The following is a 20,325-nucleotide window of genomic DNA, read 5'->3' as shown; positions in this document are numbered from 1 at the left end:
ATACTCACACAAAGAACAAATAAGCCCTCCATTTGGTTTTAAAACATGTACCAAAAAAATTAAGTTAAGCTAGCTAAAACAAGAGGGACCAAATGGGTCAAGAAGGTAATTAATTTTTAACAGCTATCATAATGAACTATTAGCAACTGTTCCCAGCAAAGGCCAACTCTAAAACTATTCAATTCACCTGAGCCCTATTCTAATGTAAACAAATAAAATATGGAATCAACTAGCATATTAAACACTCCAGATTCGAGTAATTTCACTATTTTCTTATTCTATTTATTTGAGATTGTATAATTAAAGTAAAGGAGTCCTCAAACCAACGTTATTAACAGTTTAGTAGAGTGAGAAGCAAAAAGCATGTTCCTAAGGGCTGCTGGTCATGAAAACTGGGTCCCCAGCACCCCTTCCACTCCACAAGCACATGAGCCAGGAATGATCATGAGTTAAGAATGATCATTCAGGGTGGATGGCAAGAACTCTGAAGCCTCATTCTGAGTTAGACCCAGCTCAACTTCTCAAAAATTTCCTCTTGTACCAGATATAAATGATAATGTTTTCCCCTCTCATTGAGAAGATTTTGAGAATTACAGTTCCATTAAAACACTGAGATGCTTAAATTTTTTGAAAATTCTAAAGAAGAGCACAATTCTGTTTCTAATGACTGCCTCATGACGTGGTAATAAATAGGACGTGCACACACAATGTGTCTGGGCTCCAGACGGAATATTCAAGTAGTGGGAACCTGCTCTCCAGGCTGGTCACCAGATGACAGACACCAGTTGGAAATGACAGAATGAAAAGCCAATGTAGCAGTAGCCCACGTCCTGCAACAGCAGATTCCGACTGGCATCACTTCTGCTGTGAAAGGTGACAAAACCTGACCAAGAAAAATGCAGTCGTCACAGCAACCCAAGGCAGTATGACGGACCAGAGAGACAGTCAAAGAGTGAAAGCAAACGTCCTTGGCCACGGAAAGGCCCTCTGCAGTGAGGCCGAGGCAGAATTCTTGGGATAGGCAGCAGTCCCATAGAGCTCTGCTGGCTGTGAAAGGCGTATTGATCCCACTGAAGCTTCCTGCAGGTTATTAAATCTCACTCAGGAGATCCAGACAAGACTTATTACAATGCATTCACAGGTGACTGCCACACAGGACTGCACCTTCACACCAGGGGCAAGTTCTTTGTCTTTTCATTGTCCAGAAAAGAAAACAACCTTGCCCTGGCCGGTTTGGCTCAGTGGATAGAGCATCAGCCCTCGGACTGAAGGATCCTGGGTTCGATTCCGGTCAAAGGCATATACCTCGGTTGCAGGCTCGTGACCAATTGATGGGTCTCTCTCACATCGATGTTTCTCTCTGTCTCTCCCCCTCTCTTCCCTACAGTCACCTGAACTCAATGCCAATAAAGGACAACACTTTGGATAACCAAAATGCTGCTGCCATATAAATGAAAATAGATTATCAAGACTGTAGGCTTGGTTGGTTGCTTCTAAGTATGGTAGAGAACTTGAAAAAGAAAATTATGAACTTAGCACTTTCAATTCCCAGCCTAAGGTCAGGATAAGAAAACAGAAAGCTTCTATGACTGTCCTGAAAGAAGCCCTTATTTTCTGAACCCAGATTTCAGATTATTGGAAACTAATTCTGGCACTGACTATGAAGGAATGGGCCCCTGGACAAAAGAATGAAGACATATGGGCATATTCTGATGTAACCGAGGACCGAGGACTCCCAAGGGGTTAGTCTTCCTTTGCCTGACAACATATAATGAATAGCCTCTCCTGAAGCAATTGCCTTGAAGAAGATGCTAATCTTCCTTGAGATCTTATTCCACCTCCATCACCTCTCACTGCTTCTAGACTAGGATTTCTCAATTGTGGTACTATTGACATTTTTGCCTGGCTGACTATTTGTTGTATGGAAATGTCCTGTGCACAGGAGTTGAGAAGCAGAGGGTGACACAAGGATAGAGGAATAAATGTAGAATAGCTTTTCCCCCTAGTCCCTTGAAGCTAGCTAGACAGTTCATTCAACAAGTATTTACTGAGAACCTATTTTGTGACAGGCAATTATAGGCGCTAGAGATACAGAATGCACAACATAAATAGAACTCTTTACCACATGGAGCTAATATTCCAGCGGTGAGAAAAATAAAATGAAGATATTAATATACATATTTTTCAGAATTAAAGATGTCCTTGGTTGTTAGACACCCCCAATTTCAGATGTGTTAAGTTGTAAAATATATCATGTGTCAAGAAGCAGTAAACATGGCAATAAGTTAGACAGCAATAGTTCTGAGGGGAGAACAAAGCAGAGAAGGCAGACAGGTAGGTTTGGAGTAGGTTTGAGTAAAAGCCTGAAGGAGATGAGTGAGCTAAGTGGACATCTGGGAAAGGAGCAAACAGAAAGCACAAATGCTCGATAAAGAACAGCACCATGCAGAATGCTCTCACAGGATGATGTGGAGTCCATTCAGAGAAATCTCTTCCAACCACCACATTTACAGTTACTCTTCAGCACCTTTCAACTATTCCTAGGGGGAAGATTTTACTGAGAAAGAAGTTATCTCGATTTTCTAATCAAAGGGTAGACAAAGAAGGACTTAATTATGGGGAGGGAAAAGACTCAACATAAACACACCACTACACCTAAATCAGTGAACATATAGATAAGTGCTATTGGATGACTTAATTGATTGCAAAAAAAGATTGTTCTCTTGCTAGCAGGGTATAAAGAAGGCAGATGAAAATCTTCAAAAGAGAAACCCAAAGCTCTACATTTTCTTTTCCCCAAGTACTAAATACATGCTCTGAATTCGAAGCACCTCTGCTTCCAGGGGCTCTTGATACATTATTCAATGTTTTAACTCATGACAAATTACATCTAAATTTCTTCACTCGTGTTCATTTATGGGACATTTTTATCTTGTCATTTTTTTTTCATGTACCATGCTCGCAGGAAGAGACCATCCAGCACAACGTACCCTTCAGAAATAAGCTAATGGCACAATTTGGTGTCAATTTCACAGCTCAGTGAAGTGAAAGTGATCTAGCTGCCTGTCCCCACACACCTAGGAGGAGGTCTACTGAGAGTGCCCAGCCTGATGTTGCTCGTGCCATGCCTAAAAGCAAGATAAGTTCAAGTGGAGACATTATGTACGGAGAGAAAGCAGTTATCATTCAGATGCCCTTAGAGCTCGCTGGAGCAGAATGTAGAAAGGGAAAGCAGGCCAGAACTTCATTTTTATGTTGTGGAAAGTTGTTTTTCTGAAGTCATGCTTACACTCACAAATGGCAGGGAACAGTAGCTTCCCTTTGGGGTTTCGATAATGTTCAGAAGCAGAAATTTTCTTTAACAGATGTATGAGAACTGAATAACTATTTTAACAGTTTTCCATGATTCATGAGGGGGAAAAATCATTGGCTTCAACTATACTTAATATAAAACCAAAATTCAGTAGGAAGATTCTGTATCTCCTATTAATCACAATTACAGATATACAAATACTATTTGCTAGCACATAGTAATGACTTCATTACACCCGTAAGCCACTTCTACGAAGTAGAGAAATACATATTCATGATTTCCCCTGCTTTTACAGATAAGGAAGTGAATCTGGGTGATACAGATAATGATAAGTCGGAACTTAAACCTTGTTTTTTAGGGGAGAGGGTCAAACTAGATAGCCTCTAAGGCTCTTTTCTGTTCTTTAAACATTCTGTGATTCTTCGAGGAGCTAATCTTGCCACCTTCCATATTATACCATATAACTGCTACTTACTTGTTTCAAGTGTCAGTACTTTATATCCCCAATAGACCCCAGCCTAGTTGCACGTGGTAATGATCACAGCGATCGAAGTATTTGGCACTTTATGTGTGTAAATTATCTCAGTGAATCCTCACACCAACCTAATGACATAGGAACCATCCCCATTTTTCAAATGAGAAAACTGAGGCTCAAAGGGGTTAAGCCACCAGTCAATCGCAATCTAGGAAGTGGTGAAGTTCAGCTTGCACCCCAGGTCTCAGACTTCAAAGCTCCTATTTTTCTCATTGTGCTATGTGGCCTCTTTAAGAAACGACAAGAAGAAAAAAGACCAAGTGTGGCAAACTAGTAAAAATAATAAGATAGAATTAAAGGTGAGGATGTGCTATACCTCAATGAAAACAGTTCTTAAACCATTCTGCATACATCCCAGCACCTGGTTAGGAAGAAAATGCATTTCTTGAAAGTGGACAGCACGCAATCACACACTGAAGCAGTGAGGAATTTTACGAAAGCCCTGGCTGAGGACAAGATCTGTCCGACCCTGGGCAGCTATGCCAAATAAAACAGGGAACTGTATCAGATCATCAAGATACCAGGCACTCTTTCTAAGATACTATTTTTCTCCGAAATGCAACCAATAGATGATGTGGCTACTAGGTGCCTGGGAGGACCACCAGAGACAACACTCACGTAGGAAACAGATTGTACGGTTTGTATATCTGGGCTCTTCAATCATGGAAAATTGAGGGAGTCACACTGTCGGCCAGTTCTTCAGCTTGAACTTTCTCATGGTGTGGGTGTGTACGGCACTGGGATAAGGAATATAATGAGAATCATATGTGACTGCGCCTGAGTGAGGCTCAGAGTTGCTTACAAGGCAGTTCAACTCAGTTCAAGAATCCGAAGTGGTTGCCTCCTCCCTGCTAGACGCACTGGGCTGGGCACATGAAGCTGCTCACACCATGAGAGAGAAACATTGTTTCCATACAGTGAGGGAAGAGCTGCCTTGACAGATGACATCTCACCATTCTCTGAGCACTCAGAGGGAAATGCCAAGCCCAGACTGGGGAAAGAGAACTAGGGAAGGCTTTGCTGGAGGAGGTGATATCTGACCTAAGTCTTACAAAATGAGATGCTTTACTTTGACAAGGAAGGCAGAGAAAGGCCTTGTCAACAAAATGAGCAAAGAAGCAGAGGTCAAGGGAAGGCCAAAACTTATATATGTGCAGAGCGAACAGCAGTTCAGCCTTCTAGAGGTAATCGCAAGGGATGAGGCTGCAGAGAAGACAGAACCCAGTCTTGAATGATTTTGATTCTCATAACTCATTGAAAGGTTTAAGGAAGGTAGACACATAGTCAGATTTGTATTTTAAATACATTCCACTCTATAAGCAGCTAGTTAAATGCTTCTTCTCTGCATATGAACATGTGAACTGTTAAGAAATAGTATCAGTATACGGTAAGCATTCTAAAAGAACTAAGTCACACTGTTTTGCTGCTTACTTATAGCAGGGCCTGAACGCCAGTCAGTATCAGTAAGTGGCCTATGATAAATGACCCATTCAACTCTGCAGTAAGGCTGGGGACAGAGAGGGGTCTGAAGTGTCCCTAATGGAAACAGCATGTGTTCTTGTATTTGTATTCACTGAACACACCACATGTGGTGCCCACACATGGCTGAAAACTCCAGGAAACCTTAGAGCCCCCATCTATCTCCCTGACAGTTCGCACTGTAGCCAGCCTGGAAACCAGGGGCCAGGCTGGGGGTTGAATTTACTATAATCTCTACTACTTTCTCAGACTTTTATATGCCATGGAAAAATGAGAGTTAATTCCAGAGGTACTCTTAAATTATGGGGACATTCGAATTCAAAACAGAACACAATTCTCAACACTGCCAACTACAAAAATATTGTGAAGATAACCCATATATACCTTGTTATATGCACTAACCAAATAAAGAGGTAATTTTTTTTTAATTCAGTTCAAGAGTGATCCCATTTTTCTGGTTGCAGCTCTGCCCTTCCTAATATACAGCCACTAAGCCACACTGGAGTTTGTTTTCCATTGATGCTCACTTAGGGAGAGAAAAAGGATCCTACCCAAAATGTCTTGTAAACCTCTGAAGCGTCTAACTCATATGGGGCCAAGAATCAAAGTCCACACTTTTATTTCAAATCATAGTTCTCTTGTAAGTATGTTTCCTAACTCTTTCCACGAGGGCTTGATAATTCTCTAGTCTAGCTTCTCTATTTTTCCACATAGTAAGAAAAAACTAAAACTTAAAGCAGTGTGGCAAAGGGAGAAAATGCAGAACTATGCAAACTGTTTACTTTTACACCAGTTTTACCATATAAATAAATACTTCGTACTGCACATGTTAATTAATACTAGGTAGGATTTATAAGAATAACATTAATTCCTTAATCCCCCAAATCCTTCCATTTACACTGCATCGTATAATTATTTATATAGCCTAATTATTTATTCCCAGAAGAAACACACAATTAGAAAACAAACCAAGTACCATAACTAGTGAAGGCAGAGTAACACAGAGGTTGAGAGCACAGCTTGTGAAATGAGACAAACCCTGGTTTCAAATCCCAACTCGGCCACTTGGGAGCTCTAACCCTGAGTTTTCTCATTTGCGAAATGAAGACAAGAACAGTGTCTGCCCCACTGGAAAGCTGTGAGAATTAAGTAAGTGACTGCATAGAAAGTTTTCTTCAGTATCTGCATAGATAATGCTCAAAAATGTGTAAGCTCTAATTATCTTTATTATCGTTACTTCCCATAGGTTAGCAAGGTGACTCACCATCCCTGCAGATTGTAGGAGGAGGTAGAACAAAATCTCCCACAGGTAATTTTAAAAAATACATCTTTACGATTAATTTTGAATTATACAAGTAGTACACGAAGACATTCTCCTTTGCCAGAGATAATTTAAGTCAATTCCTACTTGGAGTCAGAGGGCTGGATGAGATAATGTCGTACAATCTCTAGCAGCTCTAGGAACTGATGAATTTCCCCAGGACAAGGGCAAAAGGGCAGCCCCTCCGCCAGGACTTGTGATGCAACCGGGATTCAGCCAAGCTTCACTTCCCCTGCGGCAGGGTTACATGCCCTCCATGGCTGCCCTGAGCTCTTACCGAGGCTGGCAGGCCCTTAATGGTAAACACATTGTCCAGCAAAATGAGAGGATGGATGTGTTTCCAGCTCAGGAAACTTAATAAAAATCCTTTATCTATTTTATTGAAAACTCAGTTCCGAGACATTACCTCAGAGGTCAGGCCTGAAGACCAGCCTCTCACTCGCTATTTCATGTTGAGACCAATTCACTATCCTCAGAGCAGCATCTTTGAGGTTTTGCTCAAGATTAAAATGAGGACTCCCAGCCACTTAATTATAACACTTCAATTAATACTCAACTAGGAAGTTAATTCTACACATAAGAGAGGTGTCTAATGTAAGTAATGACAAATCATGGTCCTGGAAGACAAGTCGTGGAGATTCATAAACTATTTTCAAGATTTCAAAAGCCTCTAGAAACTGTAAGCTATGCAGTCTAACTACACGTCACGTTTCCTTGCTGTGCCTGGAATTCCATCAGCACAGTCCAGTCACATGATTATTCATACTGATCATTTCAGTGTGAGAGAGTGAACTCATTACTATTCAATATTGGGTGTGTTTGAAAGTCCAACTTTCAAAACATGGAGGACTGGAAGATTCACAGATGGAAACCATAAAAGGCCCTTTAGTAAGGAGAAGTTTAGAAGCTACTGGTTTAGTGAAAGGGTTGGCCAAATCCCATCCACCACCTATTTTTGGAAAAAAAAGAAAGTTTTATTGGAATATAGCCATACCCATTCATTTATTATCTATGACTGTCTTCACATGCTACCATAGCAGAGGTGTGTAATTACAACTGTCTGGCCCTAAAACCTAAAGTACTAGTATTTACCACCTGACTCTTTACTGAAAAAGTTTGCCAACACCAGTTTAGAAGAACAGAGGGGAATGAGAGAGCTGGACTCCATACCTGACTGACACTGTTAAAATAAACAAAAATATAATATGTGTTCATTACTAACTAAAATGCAAAATGATTCACAAATATATGGCGGCATATGATTAATAATTAATTGAGCAATCTTAACCAATTTATTTAACCTTTTTTGAGCTGTGTACACAGTCTAAGTATGGGACAATTAATATTTATACTAACCAATATTAAAACATGAGAAAATGCATGCTTTGAAATATGAAAAGGGCTATGAGATAGAGTGGTTCCATTCCACTATCCATTTAAAAAATTCCCTGATCAAAAAGATATTCTCATTCTCTCTCTCTCTCTCTCATTATTACATATTCAGTGTTATTAAAACCAAAGTTCACACCAGGACCATCAGCATTTCTCCTAGACCACCAAAACAAATGGTGATTAGCTATAAGACATTTTCCACTCAGTTACTCTTTTTAAGAGGAGGAAATTAAACTGTACTATATGCAATGAGAACACAACTCAAAAAGAGGCATAAAATATTCAGAATCATAATATGTGCACATGAGGAAGTTACATGGTAACATGCTACAACTCTTTCCAGAACAGCCCTAGGCCAACATTGGAGTAATTTCATTTCTATCTTTTGCTTCAAATCATTTGATAGAGCAATTCCAACAGATTTTCAACAACTCCTGTCCCATTACCCAGAGTAGCTAGAGACATTGGTTAAGATCAGCTACAACTCCCTCACAAAAACAGAGCTTCAGTATATCACTTGAAAAATAAGATGATGAAGTCTTCAATTATTTAAACATGCCACACCTGCGATTTTATATCCCAACTATTAAAATGTACTGAGTTGAGAATGGCTGCAAAATCAAGAAAGGAGGGGAAGAGGCGGATGATGGTATATGTCTCTCCACAATACTGAAGCCAGGTAGTTAAGTTGTAACTGCCATGATTAAACCCATAAATGCAGATGGTGTTGTCTCATCTTCCTAGAAGCTTATCTAAATGAAAATAGCTGAAACCAGAAAAAAAAATTTCATTTGCAATAAGTTTAATGCTGGGATCTATTTTCCCCTCATTTCATATTGCCAGTTTCATCTCCATGAGCACTGCTGGAGTCTTTTAAAGATGTGGACATTAGGGGAAACGCAGGTTTGTGTTCAAAGCCACCAAAGACCTGGCACTATCCTCTAGCAGAGCCTGACTAGAGGGACAGATGTGATGGTAGTTAACTCATCCAACAAGCCCAGATCAACGTTCTGCCCCTCTGCTCCTCCCCAACAGAAGTTATTAGTTACATGGTTCAGCTATTGGCTTTAGAAACACATTGGCTGATTGATCACCAACTGCATTGAAATCATTATACACTATTCTATAGCTCATAATAGGTATTCATTAAATATTTAATGCATGAGTAAAAATAAATTTAATAAAACTTTTAAGACTTAGCCCTAGCCAGTTTAGCTCAGTGGACAGAGTGTTGGCCCTCGGACTGAAGGGTCACGGGTTCAATTCCAGTCAAGGGCACGTACCTCGGTTGCAGGCTGTATGGCCAATCGATGTGTCTTTCTCACATCGATGTTTCTCTGTCTCTGTCTCTCCCCCTCCCTTCCACTCTCTCTAGAATCAATGGAAAAATATCCTGGGGTGAGGATTAACAACAACAACAAAACTTCTAAGATTTAAAAACAAATAGTGTATACAAAGTCTGAGAATACAATTGTAACTTCTATATGAAAGAACAATTTGACAGTAATGATGGCAACTTAACATTTGTGTGGGGTTTTTTTTTCCAGTTTGGATTCACAATCCTAGAGATAACAAAGCAATTGATGTTAGTTCAGCAATACATAGGTATGTCACAAAACTATGAGAAATGGCTGTGTCTCTAAAATATAAGACAAATGCTAGAAAAATCTAGTCCAGACTATTATAGATATTCTCTGATCAAATCACATTTCTAAGAAAAAAAATGTGTTGCATGTTCAATGGATGGAGCACCAAATATGAAAAGACAGCTCAATGGGTTTGCATCATGATTTTTTTTTAAAAAAGAATCAGCTCACCACCTTTATGTATGATGTCTAGAATCCACTAAGAGCAGTTATAATGGAAATGTCAGATGAAACTACTTCACTATTTGCCTTTAAAAGTGTTGTGCTGCATTTTAAAGACACTTAGATATTTGGCATTAAAAACTGTAGTGACAGGATCACATGATTTCTCTCAAGAGGAAAGCGCACGGAAAGGGGGAATGGGCAGAAGGAGACACTGTCTGGCAGAAGAGAAAGAAAGTCAGTTTTTAGCCCCAAGCCCTCTACCACTGAGGTTTTCCTCTAATCACAACAAATCAACTGTCAATGCATTTATCAGCAAAACGTCTTCCCACGATTCTGGTACTTGCAGTTAATGCTGTGTTCTCTTGGATGAATGCTTCAGAGAAAAGACAAGAACAGATGTGGAAGATGTAATAATTTATTAGGAATCGTAGAGCTTGTGCTTTGTTTAGGGCAATCATGCCCTAAAGCATAATCTCACGGGACATAAACATACCTCTAAACAATTCTCTTTTTATGAAGCAGGAGTAGAAGTGGAAAATTAGTAGTTGTGGTTTTGTATTATAACATTTTGCATTAAAGGGGACAAATTATGGACTAATTCTCCAGGACACTATCCATTCTCATTAGCTAAGGAAACCAAAGTTGTGTATTTTACCCATCTGGAAAAGAATAGGGTTAAAAGTTTTCTCTTATTTCTTTTTTATAAATATGTGATAGGAATCCCAACAAGCCAGACAGCTAAAACATAAAAGTCTATTTCTTTGGGGCCAGAACTAGAATTATTATTATAGCACTGAGTCTCCAACCTTGCCTTTTATTGTTTTTTGAAAAACAAAAAAGGAATTCATTTTTAACATGATGGATTTGGAAAATAAAAAGTGAAATTATATCAAAATCCTGAAACCAAGTGAACGAGCTTTTCAAAAACAAAACAGAACACTTCCTCTCTGAGGAAGCACCAAACGGCAGATGGCGCAGGTGCTGTGGGAGGGCGTGGAGGTCCCGGGGGCCCTGGAATGGGAGACCGCAGGGGCTTCCGTGGGAGATTCTGCAATGGAGGCCAGGTCGTGGCCAGGTTCTGGCCCAGGCTGAGGCTGCAAAGCTTGCGAGGCAAGGTCCAGGACAAGGCATGGATTCCCATCACCAAACTGGGCCAACTGGTCAAGGACATGAAGATCAAGTCCCTGGAGGAGATCTATCTCTTCTCCCTGCCCATCAAGGAATCTGAGATCATTGACTTTTTCCTGGGGGCATCCCTTAAGGATAAGATTTTGATTATTCCTGTGCAAACGCAGACCCACATTGGCTAGAGACCCAGTCCAAGGCATTTGTCACCATTGGCACTACAATGGACATGTTGGTCTGGGTGTTAAGTGCTCCAAAGAAGTACCATTGCCATCTGAGGGGCCTTCATCCTGGCCAAGCTCTCTATTGTCCCTGTGGGGTGAGGCTGCTGGGGGAACAAGATCAGCAAGCCCCAGACTGTCCCTTGCAAGGTGACTGGCCACTGTGGCACTGTGCTGTGCACCTCATCCCTGCCCCCAGGGGCACTGGCATCGTGTCAGCCTCTGTGCCCATGAAGTTGCTGACAATGGCCAGAATCAACAACTGCTACACCTCGGCCAGGGGCTGCATTGCCACTTTAGGTAACTTCACCAAGGCCACCTCTGATGTCATATCCAAGACCTACAGCTATCTCACTCCCAACCTCTGGAAAAAGACCATGTTCACCAAGTGTCCCTATGAGGAATTCATTGGCCATCTTGTGCAAAGACCCACACTAGAGTTTCTGTGCAGAGGACCTGGGCTTCAGCTCTGGCCACCACATAACTTTATACAAGAAAAATAAAGTGAATCAAGCCTGTTTGGTTTTTCTTTAAAACACACACACACACACACACACACACACACACACACACACACTAAAATCTGTCACTGGAGAAATAACATCCCTCAAATAAAACTGTTCCTTGTCTACCTTGTTTGGCATGACTTGGTGTACCGTAAATACATGCTAAAAGAATGACAGGCCAGTGTTTCCTGGACTCAGGACCAAATCAGCTCTAGACTAAGGGTTCGCTGTCAGACCACACCAGAGGGCTGCCCTTGTCCTTTCATGTGACACCGGTTGTGATTACAGGGGTGTAGCACAGTAAGATGAGCAATACCACCTACTCGTATTTCATAATCCTCAGACCTAATTTCCTCCTACTTCCCCTTCTCACCCTTGGTCCTAGAAAGGAAAATGTCACCACATTCACGGTACAAGATCATAACACAACTGTTTCCTCACAGGGACTTCCCAGAGAGGACCCTCGAGCTCTGCTGTGCCTCTCCTCCTCCACTCGGGATGGAGGTGATAAACATCTGTACCTTCTTCCAAGTCTCGGGAATATTACCCTAATATAGACTCTTGATTTCTCTCAAGGACAATTAGCTCATTTAACAAACAGTTGTTGAGTTTCTACTATGTGTGAAGCAGTATTGTAGATGACAGGGGTACAACAGAGAACAAAATACACAAAAATTCTGTTGTCACTGAACAACACTCCAGTAGGAGGAAACGGACAATAAAAACTTAAATAAGGCAACGATGGAGTTAGTATAATGGAAGACATTGTGTGCTATGGAGAAAAAGAGCAGTGAGGGGGATAGAGAATACTGGCAATGGGATAATCCGAGAAGACCTCACTGAGAAGGTCCAGTGTGCCTGTAGCAGGGAAGGGAGTGGCAAGAAAGGTTAGAGAGAGTCAGGAGCTCAAACCTTGAAGGGTCTTGGAGGCCTCGGTAAGCACCCTGGCTTTGTCTGGGTCCATGAGTCTTTCTTTTTTTTTCTGTGGTTAATCCCTTCACTGTTCTCACCCAGCCCCCTTCCCCTTCCCTCTGACAACGGTCAGTCTGTTCTCTGTATCCATTAGTCTATACTATGCTGTTGCCAGAGGGAAGAGGTGTGGGGGGAGGTAAAAGAAGGTAAAGGGGGAATAAATGGTGATGGAAAGAGTTGTGACTCTGGGTGGTAAACACACAATACAATATACAGATGATGTGTTGCAAAATTGAATACCTGAAACCAGTATAATTTTATTAAGCAATGCCACCCCAATAAATTCAATAAAATAATACATACATACATACATACATACATACATACATACATAAATAAATAAATAAATAAGATTTTTAAAAAGAACCCTGGCTTTTATTCTTTGTGAGCTGGGAACCTATTTCCATGGTTCTGAGCAGCAAAGAGGCATATTCTGTGTTACTATTTTAACTGGATGCTTCTGATAGATGTTAATATGTTTTCCACATAAGAAGAATTCCAATAAATTTGAGTCACTCTCCCTACTTATATAACCCCTCTATTTAATCCCTTTATTATTAACAAAGCACCTTAGCACATTTAAAACTCTGAGAACTCCTACAGGAAGAAGCCTACTAAGCTTCCTTTTTAGCCCTGGATATCAGACACTTACTATGCCCATAAAACCCTTTTATTATTGGAACACCTTTTAACATCTTACAAAATACAGTTAGAACTCAGTCCAGAAAACACTGGGCTAGATGATCTTTAAGGTCCTTTGAGATCTAATATTCTAAGATTCTGTATCAGAAATATTTTAACAGAAGATTTCTAACTAAACTTATATTACATGGGATCAACAAATTTTGATGTGAAAAACAGATGAAACAGCTTCAGGCTTTAGATATTTATTCTTTCTCTCTCTTACTATAGTGAAATAATAACAACGAGAAGGAAATCAGTACTTGGAAGCAAAATCAGGGCTAAAATCTCCCTCAGCATACTGTGAGAGGAGGCAAAAGTCAACGTTCACGTCATCGTTCGAGCAGAGCCCCCAGTGGCTCTTATTTGTCACATCAGGGTAGTTCCACAGCTTGAACTATTACGACTAATACAACCCTGCAGCCATTTGTATCTGACACAAATGTTTATCTCAGCTACTGACTTTGTAAATTAGATTTTATACAAACAATAGTTCTGAGCCACTAAACTAGAAAAATAGAGTTTTCCACACTGCAGCAAGGCTAAATTAAAGTTACATTTTTCAAAGCAATATATTCATTATCCAATTTGTTTCTTTGATCTTCTCTTATCCATATCAAAGTATCGCAAGTAAGTCTCATATATCCACAATATCTTTTAGTCACTGAAACTTAATATAAACTAATAGCCTATTCCTATAGCTTCATTTTTGATACAAATAACTATGAGATTTTCCTTCTTAAAGTTAAAAGTATGTATAGAATAAAATCAGTCTTAATGACGAGACCTAGACTAACAGATGTAGGCATAAGAATGCCATTTGCTACGGATTCCAAGGAGTTATATGTTATATACAAATCACTGTTAAGTCCTAAGGCAGGGACTGACCAAACATTAGCCACTATGGAAAACAGTATGAAGGGGCTTCAAAAAATTAAAAATATAACTACCTTGTTATTCAGCAATCTCACTTTTGGCTATTTATCCAAATAACACAAAAACATTAATTTGAAAAGATATATGCACCCCCTATATTCACTGCAGCATTATTTACAATAGCCATGATAATGGAAACAACCTAATGCCCACTGATAGATGAGTCTCCAGAGAAAGATATACAATGGAATATATGTCGTATAAAAAAGAATGAAATCTCCCCATTTCTGACAACATAGATGGAATTTGAGGGTGTTATGCTAAGTAAAATAAGTCAGATAGAGAAGAAAAATACTATATGATTCCATTTATATGTGGGCTCTAAAAACAACAAAAGCAAGCTTATAGATACAGAGAACAGACTGGTTGCCAGAGGTGGGAGGTGGGGGATGGACAAAATAATGCAAACTTCCAATTATAAAATAAATAAGTCATGGGGATGTAATGTGACAATGGTTAATAATTCTGTATTGCATATTTGAAAGTTGCTAAGCGAGCAAATCTTACAAGTTCTCATCATTCAAAAAAATTTATAAGTGTATAGTGATGAATGTTAATAGACCGATTATGGTGATCATTTCAAAATATACAGGGTAGGGCAAAAGTAGATTTATAGTTGTGAGCTTGCAAAACAGAGTTTATTCTTGTATTGTTTATTAATTATTGTATTTTTTACATATGGACAACTGTAAACCTACTTTTGCCCCAAACTGTATGCAAATATTATATCATTATGTTGTATACCTGAACTTAATATCATTTATATGTCAATTATATCTCAATTTAAATTTGTTTAAATAATAAATCTATTACATTTGTGCTTCACATATGACAATACATTATATATAAAATAGTCTGAAATAAATATCTCATGGCTAGTGACACAAAAATGAATAGTAAGCCAAAAAAATCAAAAATATGTACATTACTTTTTCTTTAAAAAGAACATTCAATTCTGAACTGGTATAGTTTTACCACATACAGATGCAGTCTGTCTTTTATTTCATATAATCATCCTACTTTCCTATATCTACACTGCTCAGTAAGTCCTGTGTCAATTTTTATATACATGTGGAACAAAACAGATAAAAGAATATAGTACTTTGTATACTTAATGGAGTGATGTTGATAGATCAATGAACCTGGGTACATAATGTTTTTCATTAAACCCTTCTCGGAGTCTATCTGGCAAGAGATCATGTTGACGCAGCATTTAGGGAACGCTGAGCAGAGAGGATGAAGATTTAATCTAAGGCTTGATCTCAGGACAAAGGAGTAGGAGGTTAGTTCCGGCTAGAAGAGAGGATCCACCAACAGAATAGTCGGAAATGGTCCTGGAAAGGCAATTAGGAGCTGAATCAGGAAAGGCCAGGGCTAATGAGGTTAGACTTTGATTTGTGGTGAGTCACTGGTAGATTTGCACTTTGAAATTCTGCTCTGAAGTCTTAGGGGAAATGGGTCAAAAGGAGAGAGTGGGTAAGCAAAAGGACCAACTCAGAGATTGTTGTGCCTTCCATCATTTGTGGAACAACATAGAAATAAGCAAAAAAATAATAATTAAATGTGTTCAGGGGAAGATGATGAAGGTTTCTTGGAAAGGAGAACAAAAAGATATTTAAAAGCTATAAACAGATACACATATATTGCATATGTATGATGTATATCAACCTGTGTGCGCTTGTGCGTGTCAGCTTGGCTAGGGCCTGAAGATGGCCTTCACTGTGAAGGCTGTGAGAGGCTAGCATGACTGCCAGGTGTCTGCCACGGGCATCAAGGGAGCCAGGAGAATCGGAGAGATCACAAAGGAGGGAGAAGAGATGAAGAGCTTGGGCTCAGACCTGATGAACTGAAGGTGCCTATGACACACGCTGGTAGAGTTGAAGGGAAGGAAGTCAGAAATATGGGTTTGAAGTTTAAGAACAAGGTCTAGGATGAAAATATCTCTAGTGACTTCTGAGTGATTCCTCATTTTCTCTCACAGATAACAGTACTGAATATTAAGTCAAAACATATGAAACCACCAATATTCTTTTTTTTACCTACAAAATGGTGATTTCAATAAGATAATCTACTTTATCCATGAGCCTCTTAAAAATAAGATAATATGTAAACACATAGTATTTGTAAAATAGAATCTGCAACAGATATTTCACTAATAGCCTAAAAGAAATGGTTCAACATACATCTATATATCGTGTGCCCATATTTAAAATGTGACTTTGAGAAATCATTATTAGCAACTTGCACAAATTACACAATTAATGGAACTGAAAAACTGATGTATTGCTCAATTATAATTTCAAGCAAATGTCTTTTGTGAGTTCACGCATACCACGTGTCCACCCTTTGATATTTTTTGGCATACATGAGGAACTAGTAACTATAGCTTTTCAAATGGCTTATTGCTCACTCACTCCCTCCCAATCAGTCTTTGTGGAAGAAAGAAATGAGAAGAGGTGGGTACCAGATCACCTACTGAAATGTTTCCTCAGGGAAGGAACCTGAATTTCCATATCTGCAAAGCAGAGATGATATTCCCTACTTCTGTGGCTTCCTGTACGGATGAGAGGAGAAACTGCATGTATCCCGTGGGATACAAGAGAGACTTAGTAAAAGGCTTAGTAAATAGTAGCTGTTGTTATGATATCACAGTTTTGCTAAATGACCAGTAGCGCTACTCAAAAATCATCTCCTATGCTAGGTTGTTGATAACTGACCTACATCAACTTATTTATCAACTTAAAATTCTTGGTTTCACATATATGTGGACTCTAAAGAACAAAATAAAAAAAAAACAAATAAAAACAGGCTCACAGATACAGAGAAACAGACTAATAGATTGCCAGAGAGAAGAGGGGTTGGAGGACTGGGTGAAAAAGGTGAAGGGATTAAGAAGTACAAATCGGCAGTCATAAAATAGTAACAGGGATATAAAGTAAAGCATAGGAAACAAAGCCAATAATACTGCAATAACTATGTATGGTGTGAGGTGGGTACCTGAAATATCAGGGGACCACTTTGTAAGTTATATAACTGTCTAACCACTATGCTGTACACCTGAAACTAATAAAATATAAAATTGATTATAAACTGTAATTGAAAAATAAAATTTTAAATTTAAAAAGTTCCTTAAAATTCTTGGAACAAGACAAATAGCAGAGAGAGTAATGTTGAAACAAAAAGTCAAAGTCATTTTGGCCAAGATAACATAGTAAATGATACATATACTCAGAAAATCTACGTAGTAACCACTGAATCATAAGAATCTTAGGGTAGAAATGGCCTTTAAAAGTTCTCATCACTTCTTCAATAGTACCCAGATAGAGGTGAGGCAATCCAAATATTTCAGAGATAACAATAATTATTAGAGTTATTAAAGTAATTCTTCTTGTAGGTTTTTGTGGGAATTAAATGGAAACCAAAATGTGAAAGTAGGAGGTAAACTGATTCTAGTCACCTTTTGTCCTTTTATTTTAGAGGACAAGTTCATTGCTTCCTCAAAAGGAATGAAGTAGAAAACAATACATATTACGGTATTTATAACCTGGGTGTATCATTTTCGATCATGCTCATTTGTGAGATAATTAAGCCATCACACTGTGGTAGAGTGATGGCATTGACAGTTGTAATTCTTCACGTCCCCTATTGAGGATGTGGTGCTGACTCTGGCTAAGTCAAGTTCAATTGCTTAGTCCAATAAGATGTTAGCAAATGTGATACAAGCAGAAGCTTGCCAAGCACTTGGCCCTCTGTCTACATAATTAGAGAATGCCCAGGGTGACCCACAGCTGTCCCAGGGGGAGTCTCACATCCGTGGGAGGCTGGACAAGATCAGGGAAGCTCCCTAGCCACCACCCAGATGACCTCAGCTAATTGCAAATATGTAAGTCCCACTGAGCCTAGTTTTGACCAGAGATATGTAAGCAAAAATAAATGTGTATTGTTGTAAACCCCTGCGGTTTTGTGATTGTTTTATCATGCAGCATTCCTATAGCAACAGAAAACGGATATACACAATTATTAAGCATGTGAAATTTGTGGACTCATTAACCCTATAAAAGCCAAACCCCACCAGAATGACTGAGTACATGACAACACCTCAATGATGACATGAGTTGTGTGTATTTGAATGAAGGTTTTGAAGCATTCAGATTTTAATAGAGTTGCATCAACTAAGGGGCTTTTCCTATTTTACTACTTCTAAACTCAAAATCAGAAGGCCAGGATATTGAGTTGCCAAGTTATATTCATTTGAGACAATTATCTTGTATAATAGACAATTATCTTTCTATGTGCATGTGAGGGATTAGCAGAGTATTGTACTAAATGCTAGGCTAAATGACCTACAGTATCTTTCCTGTTTCCAATTTCTATGATTTTTAATTCTATATCTTGAAAGAGAAGCTGTTGGCAATCTACACAGAAACACTGGTTTCTAGAGAGAAGAAAAAGCAGCTGGATTTCTATTTCTAGTTCCTGGAAAGGCTTCTCCAGCATTCCAAAGTCTAATCTTGGCATATCAATCTAGAAAAAACTTTATAAGCTGGGAAATCCATTCCTTTTGATAGCTATTCAGGACACTAAAACAGCTAGGTGCCAGCGCAAATTACACTTAGCAAATGGGAACAAGGCAAGGGAAAATATCTGAAATTTGGTGGGCGGGAGACCCAATCATTGCTTTCTTGTGATCCTTTCCCTATGTCCACTTCTTTCTGTCACCAAGAGAAATAAAGTACATCAAGAAGAAAACAAGGATGTCTGAGAGTCAAAATAGTGAATGTGCTGAGACATAAAATATGTTGAGTTCTTCAGAGGGAGGTCATCATGTATATTAACCTAGTACTATTAATCCTGCTGTCCAATCAGCACACGTGAGTTAAACCTGTAGTACCTAATCAGAAATAGGCATTCTCTAGATCAGCAGTTCTCAACCTGTGGGTCGCGACCCCTCTGGCGGTCGAACAACCCTTTCACAGGGGTCACCTAAGACCATCCTGCATATCAGATATTTACATTACGATTCATAACAGTAGCAACATTACAGTTATGAAGTAGCAACGAAAATAATTTTATGGTTGGGTCACAACATGAGGAACTGTATTGAAAGGGCCAGAAGGTTGAGAACCACTGCTCTAGATAGAGTAAAGCCAATAACATCATTATAGTTTCTAAATTCAAATGTCTTTGCTCAAGATTTCAGTAATTGTTTTTTGCAATCTCTCTAAAATGATTTATATCCCACGCTCCTATATAAGATACAGGACAGAAATCTAGTCCTTTGGGACTAGAGCTGCTCAGCGGCGGTGAAATCCTTTAATGACATTTTCAAAGTTTAACATCAGGTATTTTACTTTACATAAACTTAAAGGGCTGCCAGTATACCATCAAGAACAGACTCCTCTTTTTTCCCATTTAGAATGGAGATGCATACTCTGTACAATCAAGAGATTGAAAAGCAAATGGGGTATATGAACCAGATTAATGGGCTGGCCCCTGCAGCCCTAGTGAAGAGTTTACTTAGAATGAGTGCTCTGAATGCCGATCCAACTTTTTAGATTTAACCGAGGGTGACTCACCAGAATAGCCCACATGACAGTATTAGTACTACAATCCACCAGCTCATTCTTTCCAAGGCTGCTAGAAACAAGGTTATTACAAAGAAATGCAATCCAGACTACTGCCTGCAGTAGGTGCAGGAATGGAGTGCTACAAGTTCAACCGCAGAGACAGGGTGGGGTGAATACCAACAAAAGTCCTTTTAAAAGACCTGTTCATGAGGCTAGGTGAAAAATCTTTCCATCCAGGTTACTGAAACACATCCTTGAAAGGCAGACTGACTTCAAGACTCATCTATGTTAATGATATATATGGGAATGAAAGCCAATAGCTAAGGTAATGCATACTTAGTCGCAAAAACCATTGAACCAGAGCAGGCTCTGGGACGTTCTAGTTTGAAAATATCTGATTCTAAAAGAATCAGTTTTCCTTTCAAGTTGTAATGAGAATTCCAGATCTTCTACAAGTATGCAGTTA

General features: G+C 39.2%; 1 protein-coding gene and 1 pseudogene across 1 annotated transcript in view; one reads left to right on the top strand and one right to left on the bottom strand.

Moving 5' to 3' along the window:
• LOC106698930 overlaps nucleotides 1–11,681 on the top strand; it is a 45,133-nt pseudogene extending 33,452 nt beyond the window's left edge.
• The window catches only part of TTC28 (tetratricopeptide repeat domain 28), a 372,574-nt gene that overhangs the window by 162,930 nt on the left and 189,319 nt on the right, over nucleotides 1–20,325 (bottom strand).

This window comes from Myotis lucifugus, unplaced genomic scaffold (genome assembly GCF_000147115.1).
Source record: "Myotis lucifugus unplaced genomic scaffold, Myoluc2.0 scaffold_269, whole genome shotgun sequence".
NCBI classification, from domain to species: domain Eukaryota; kingdom Metazoa; phylum Chordata; class Mammalia; order Chiroptera; family Vespertilionidae; genus Myotis; species Myotis lucifugus.
This window is presented reverse-complemented; position numbering and strand designations above follow the sequence as displayed.